Below are 7,639 nucleotides of genomic sequence, written 5' to 3' on the forward strand. Positions count from 1 at the left end.
TTCTATAATATTCCTAAAATCTCTTGAGAATCCCATCATTTCACAAAATTTCCAATTTCGCCTGACAATTCTCAAATCCAATAAAAATTTATAATTTTAATGAATTTCCTAATTTTTTGGATAAAAATAGATTTTTAAAAAAAATTGAATGGTTACGAGTGCTCGAATGGACACACCACATGCCAATCACCAACCCCACATTTTCTAAAAATTTAAAATAACCTTTGTCTAATTTTTCACTAATTTCCAAGAATTTTTTTAAAAATTTTAATTTACCCCGAATGCATTAAAATATGAATGGTCCAAAAATTTCGGAATCCCAATGGTCTTCCCGGAATACGGAAAGCCAACAGTTTCGGGAAAATGAAAAGACAAAAAAAAAATCAGAATGTGAAAGATCAAAAGTTTTCGGAATTCAAAAGGTCAAAAGATCCCTAGAATTCGTAAAGTCAATAGGTTTCCCGGGAAAGCAGAAAGCCAAAAGGCTCCAAGAGAAAAAAAATTCAGATAATTTCACAGAAGATTTTTTTTTTCCCTCAATTCTCATATTTTCTCCTTTTTTAAAGCTTTTTTTCCAAGTTTTGAAAAGATTTTTTTTATAAATAAAAAAACTCCCTTTTTTATAATTAAAAACTTTATTGAGCTTATCCTTAAAAGCTTTTAAAAATTTTATTTTATGGGGGGGAGTGATTTCGGTAGGCTGCTGTAGGGTAGCCCCCCCCTCCCCCTAACATTGCGAAAAAACATGGAGAGGGAGGACCCCTCTCCTCTCTCCTCTCTTCTTTACCATTTCATCTTTCCTTCTCTCTCCACCTCCTCCTTCTCTGTTAACTAAGAGGAGGATGATTAAAATCTTAATTAAACCTTTCTTAATCATAATTATAATTTAATTATGATTAAAGCTTAATTAAATTGTGCCTATTAAGAGGCATTCACACATGCGAGAGAGAAAAAGAAGAAAATTTTAGTTTTGAGAGGAGAAGAGAATCCCACGCACACACGGGAGAGCATTCAATGTATCAATTGGTTGCCCCATACTGCATTTCAGTAGAAATTTGGTAGAAAATTGATAGCATCTCCACGGAAAACCTGCCAAAATGCATAAAAATTTATATTTTTTAATAAAAATGCTCTAAAAATTTCTAAATAATTAGGAAAATTTCCTAAAAATTATAGAAATTAGGGAATTCACTCTACCACAAATATTCGCAAAAATGTGAGGTATTTTGGTAAAAATTCCATAAATGCTTATTTTCAACAAAAAGAAAATTTGAAAAAAATAGCATTGAACTTACGATTTTCCCCCGCGCAACATCGATTCATCGCGTTCCAAGTGCCATATCGAAGATCCACATGCGTAATCACCAAAATGAACTAATAAAATAATATTTTTATTTAGTAAATATTAAAATTTGCTTTAAAGTTTTAGAATAAAAAAGAAGAAACAACAACAATTAACTAGAGATTGCTCTGATACCACTATTAAAACCCTAAGACCTCTAGATAATTTTTATGCATAAACATGCATAAACCAGGCATAAACTCATCCACCCAACCACCCCCGAGCCCAAGGGATGCACACATGGATATAATGAAGTACCTCATACCTTAACCTTGATGTCCCATACCACCAAGAGCATACCACCAAGAGGTATGACTCCAATCCAGTAGCATGTAGCTGTAGTGTGAAAAATGGCATGAGAGTAGATACAATCCTCTATACAATAAAACATAACATAAGCCAACCTCCCTCGAGTGTGCCCCATGCCCCTATTATATAGGAGGGCCCTCAAGTGACTCTTGACTCTCCATTTCCCTTGTGTGACCCTTAGATGCCTGACCCTAACCTCAACCCTTAAGGTTAGTCCTAACCCATGCTCCACTAGAGCTTGTTCCCATGCTCCCATGCTCACAAGCCTAATGTGGGTTAGCCTCCTAGTATATACACATATAATGGGCACATAACATAGTAGATGGGGCCCGGCATGGGGAAGACTACCAACTCACAGTAGTTCCAAAGATACTATCTGTCTCATAGAAAGACATGATGAAGGACTTGTGGTAAAGCCAACGATTGGACAGACACATGATCTCAAAGGGTTCCCATGTCTGGCATGTCTTCCAAAGTGATGACCAATTCTAGCATGTCTTTTAAAGTGATGAACCAATCTATGGCCGTGGAAGTATTTGACCATGCCGTAAAGATTTATCTATGGGCGAGAGTTGGGACCTTTCTTGAGGTCGAAGTCCAACTGCTCTTTTCTTGTCCATTGGTTCTTCCACATCTCCTTAAGGATGAGGATGATGAGCTAGAAAAATTGGAATTTGGCTACTATAGTGGGGTATGGGACCTTGGTGTAGTAGAGGTCATTCAAGTTCTTTATTCAGAGCTGCATCTTTGCAATGGTGAGTGGTTTGGGGGGGGCCATCAATGTATGGGAAGTTTTACATGGGCCATTTTCCTACATAGGAACTTACACTAGGACCATATTATTTTGATTGGCATGTACTTGGGGTCAATGTGAAATTCTTTGTGTGGCCATGTATTCCCACCATATTTGAAGAGATAGGGCATGTGCCACTTGCATTGTGGACTCATATGTGACCTGCAACGCTTAGTAGTCCTTGGGACCAGCAAAATGCTAGTCTTCTTTGGTGTGCCCGCCGCAGGTGTCTTCCACTTGGAAAATATTTGATCCATGTGTTGATTCACTAGATGGATTTCAGCCATGCCGAAGGGTGTATCAAGGTGGTAATGGAAGATTCCTTGGAATGCAAGATTTTGCACATAGGGTGGTACGTGACCTGTTGTTCATGGTGGATAGGCTGGGAAACCCCTAGGTGCTTCCCATCATCTTCATTGGCTTCTTCCTAAGTAGTTGGTGGTGGTGCCTCGTTGAGATTTGGTCCCCCATGGAATGATTGGGCTTGTGGATGCGGTTGACAAGGTGGTTGAGTTGGAGGAGAAGCTCTATCCTCATGGGGATGAATTGTGGTGGATGAAGTAGGGGCTCCCATGAGGATGTGGTGTAGATAGATTTATGGGAGGCTTATGGGTAGGGTGTAGAGCTATGCCAGTTTTTTGTAGAAATAGGTGAGGTGGCTTTAGAAGCGCTCTTGGTAGGGGTTGGGTGATTTAGCTCTTGGGTAGTTGCTTTATCACCCAAACTATCAGAAGAGTGAGCTTGATTGGCTTGTGGGGCTTCTTCTCTGGAAGACTAGTTTCCTACCTTAGTTTCCTTCTCATGATTCTTGAAGGTTGTCCTCTTCATCCTCAAGCTTGTGGCTTTGAAAAAGGGCATAGGCCTCTTATGCCTCATCGAAGACAGAGAAGTCTTTCCGGTAATAGCGAGGGCTTGCTCAAGGTAAGAGACTATGTGATATAGGTGGTGTGGATACCCTATAGGTTGTATTGGTTTTGGGCATGCTACCAAGATGACAGCTTCACTGCTCAATGGCAACAAGGTTCTTCATAGCTAACATGGATGAGTGAAGTAAATCTTCATGGATGAGGAACTTGAGGGAGGGTGGTGTGCCGTGAGGTTGAGGAAGTGATCTTTCTTGGTATTAAAGAGAGTAGAATAATTCACGAACATGTGGCACCATGTGATGGGGTTGGACACAACCGGATGTGATTCAATGAAACATGAGAGTGTGGTGTGTTCAAGAAGGAGATGGCTTGGTGTGGTCGAGAAGAGAAGGGTGGTAAGGGTTGGCTGTCATGCTATGTTGATGCAAGAGATGGTATGGAAGGTGGGGGTTAAGATAGGGTCTAATAAAAAGAGATTGAGTAAAGGGCTAGGGTAAGGTTGATTAGTGTTGAAATATGCAAGTGAAAAGGGTGTGTGTGGGAACAAGCTCTTGGATAGAGGCTGTAAAAGAGGAGATGTAATTGTGAAAGAACCTGTGAAAAGGTTAGGAGAATCTACTGGGAGAGAATAATGGGTAGCATGAGGGAATTTAGGAGTGGAGATATTCTGGGAGATATTCAGGGAAAAGAGAAGAGGTGGAGAGAATCGGGCAAAAGGTGGAGATATTCAGGGAGTGAATCATGGAGAAATCAATGGGATTTGATGCTTGATGTAAACTCTATAAATTGAGGCATAGCCCTAATGAGAAATTGCTGGTTTTTGAGTATCCATGCCTACATTAATCTATCTGCTAATTATTCACTAATTACGTCTTAATCATTTCTTAATCACTTTCTTAATCATGTTGATTCTAGTGTATGATCCACCCTAGCTCATCATTATGCTCAAATTTCAACATGGTATCAGAGCCATGCCTAGAATCAACTAGATTTACGAGCCCATTAGTGAATTAATTAGGATTAGTAAAATAATTAGCAAAAAAATCAATTTTTTAGTAAGCTTTCACTCTTCCCCTTCACCCCCAGCCAGTGGAGGACTCTATTCTCCTTGCACACATAAAATTAGGCCAAACCCTTCTAGGACATGATAGCCATCTCAGTGCTCTTCAAGCTCATCAAAAAAGAAGTGCAAACCGTCAACGGAGCTGGGAGAAATCGCTGTTTTAGCAGGCTACGTTTTTCTGCAGCAAATCACTCATTCCCACTTCATCAAATCAAATTGCTCTAATTCCTCTTAGCCCCGGGGGTTTTCAAGCATGCTCTACAAGCTGGTGAAGACAGAATTCAGTTTTATCAAGTCTACATTGAGATCAAAGCTCTTCATCAAATCTGCAGGTGACTTTGGTAAAACAGAGATTAAGCTTTCATTATTTGGTCAAATCTTGTGTTTCTTGGCTTAATCCTCTACTAGACTCATTGCTATTGATGCCTTTGAAAGCATTTGAGCTCATTTGAAGTGGAAGGCACCAGATCTGGACTCCCCACATACTCTGTTTTCTGCACACAAACCAGAGCATTAATTTGCTAATCAGTGATTAATCAGTGCTAATCACTGTACTTTGGTGCAATTGAGGGTTCAAATTAACCATTAGGTATCTGATACAGATCCCTATAACTTCAGATTTTAAATCGGAGTTGGTTTGATACTCCAACCATCCCGTACAAATTGGTTACCCTTAATTTAGTGTAATTTCTAGGAAAATTGTGCTGATAAAATTTGTGAAAATCATCATTTTGCATTCAACCCTTGGTTAATGCCTGTAAATCTCACTCAAATTCAAGATTATTCACAGCCAGAGTTGCATTTGGAATGTGCATGAGAATGAATGCTATACGCATTATGTATTGGGCACATTTTATCAGTATAAAAATGGGAACAGACACTGCCCTTGTCCAGATTAAGGCAAGAGGTAAGACCTCCCGCATAAATTTGGGTTTGCATTGCATAATGATACAAAATAAACATAAAAAGCCCAAAGGAACTGTCAGCAAAACATTGAAACATGTTGCTCACATGGAGCAAAATGACCTGACGGACGAGCTCATGGCCCCAGCCATGGAAGCAGAAGAATATCTCTTCCCAAGAAGAGGATCCACACCGAGAAGAAGACCTGAAGGAAGACATGGACACGAGAAGAGAAGCTGCCACAAGAAGAGAAGCTGCCACGACAAGAAGACTGAAGACAAGAGAAGATGTGAGGCTCCAAAGAGTGAGGAGCCATGTGATAATCTCTGAGAGAGAGAGAGAGAGAGAGAGAGCCCACAACCCAATGTAACCTGCCCCAATAAAGTAAAACCACCTCTGAGCCACCGATGATGTAGGCCACGTGGTAGATGAATGTGTGAGCACTTTAGTCAAGGTCGCGGGCAACTATAGTAAGCCTTGGACACATAGAGAGAGAGAGTGTCAAGGACTATGGGTTTAGGGACTTGAGGCACTGGTCGCGGACTGTCAAGTAAGAGAGAAACTTGATACAGGGTCCAGGTGTGCTGAGATAACTTGAGGGGAGGAGTAGACACTGGTCGCGGACTACCAAGTAAAGGGAGGCAAACTTGGTATAGGGTCTAGGTGTACTAGGATTATTCACTTGAGGGGAGGTGTTGAAATATGCAAGTGAAAAGGGTGTGTGTAGGAACAAGCTCTTGGATAGAGGCTGTAAAAGAGGAGATGTAATTGTGAAAGAACCTGTGAAAAGGTTAGGAGAATCTACTGGGAGAGAATAATGGGTAGCATGAGGGAATTTAGGAGTGTGGAGATATTCTGGGAGATATTCAGGGAAAAGAGAAGAGGTGGAGAGAATCAGGCAAAAGGTGGAGATATTCAGGGAGTGAATCATGGAGAAATCAATGGGATTTGATGCTTGATGTAAACTCTATAAATTGAGGCATAGCCCTAATGAGAAATTGCTGGTTTTTGAGTATCCATGCCTACATTAATCTATCTGCTAATTATTCACTAATTACATCTTAATCATTTCTTAATCACTTTCTTAATCATGTTGATTCTAGTGTATGATCCACCCTAGCTCATCATTATGCTCAAATTTCAACAATTAGGGTAAGGGTATCGAAGGCCATCTCATGGTTGGCAAGGTGTTGAGATCAGTGGGCCCATAAGGGTAAGGGTACCCAAGTCCATCTCATGGTTGGCAAGGCGGCGAGCTTGGTGAGCCCATGAGGGAAGCATGTCCCTCCCAATGGGTAATCATCTGAGGCATGGGTTTTTAACTTATGGATTTCGGTGTGTGCCTGAGTGGTGATGAGGGCTCCTTTGTGGTAGAGGAGGTCTTGGTAGGCTGCTTCCCATGTGGCCTATTTGGTGATAGCTTGGTTGTACTCCGCTGAATTTGGTGTGAGGCCTTTGGTTGCCTCATCAATTGTGGCAAGCGTCACACTCCATGGCAGATTGGTTGTCCGCACGGACTACTTTGGGTTTCTTTGGCTTTAGCTTGCTTGATCTCATCTAGGAGTTAGTCTCTTTGGGCTTCATGTGCTTGGGCTATTGCAACTCGACCTCCCTTGAATTGTATGTATTATGGTAGGACTCAATGTAGTGCAAGGTGAGAGGGAGATCTAGGACCCACGGTAATTGCGGAAAGTCATAAGACCGACCTTGTTGAGGTACGAGGCTACTTCAGGTAGTAGGTGGAAAATGGCATAACACTAAGTGAACCTAAAGATGTTTTCGAGGGGGGTTTTGACTTGAGTGTGAATGAGGGTTCCTCGAATGGTGCAGAGCATGCCCGGATCTAGGAAACATGAATCATCCCCTAGTGGTGAGTGATATTTTGGCAAATGGATCCACAAGATCTAGAGGCCACTTTCTAGGATCCCTACACAATGGTGCTGATGTGGACCTATTGGCTGCGTTCAACCATGGTGTGCGCGTGATTGTTCCTTGTGCAAGGGATTAAATCCTTAGTTGAATACATTCATGATCGTTGTGTGGGAAGTGCTGAGTTTTTGTGAAATGGTGTTGGTGAGGTAGTTAGGCTTAGAATGCGATTTTGGAATTGCCGAGTGGAAGCTTTTGGACTTTCTAGACATGCTATTAGACTTTTCAGGAAGGTACCTGCAAGAAAACCCAGCTATTCCAACTCTACCCTCTCTCTGTGTGGAGTGCTCTACCCACTAGTAACGAAGCAATAAAGCCCCCCTAGAACATATTTTTGATTAATTAATTAGATGGTGGTTGAGGGGGGCCGAAGGGCCCCCCAAGGAAAAAAAAATTTGTAAAGTTTGTTTATAAGGCTAATTTTTTAAAAAAGG

The sequence above is a fragment of the Cibotium barometz genome, chromosome 28, assembly GCF_041138505.1.
Source record: "Cibotium barometz isolate CiBa-2024 chromosome 28, ASM4113850v1, whole genome shotgun sequence".
NCBI classification, from domain to species: Eukaryota; Viridiplantae; Streptophyta; class Polypodiopsida; order Cyatheales; family Cibotiaceae; genus Cibotium; species Cibotium barometz.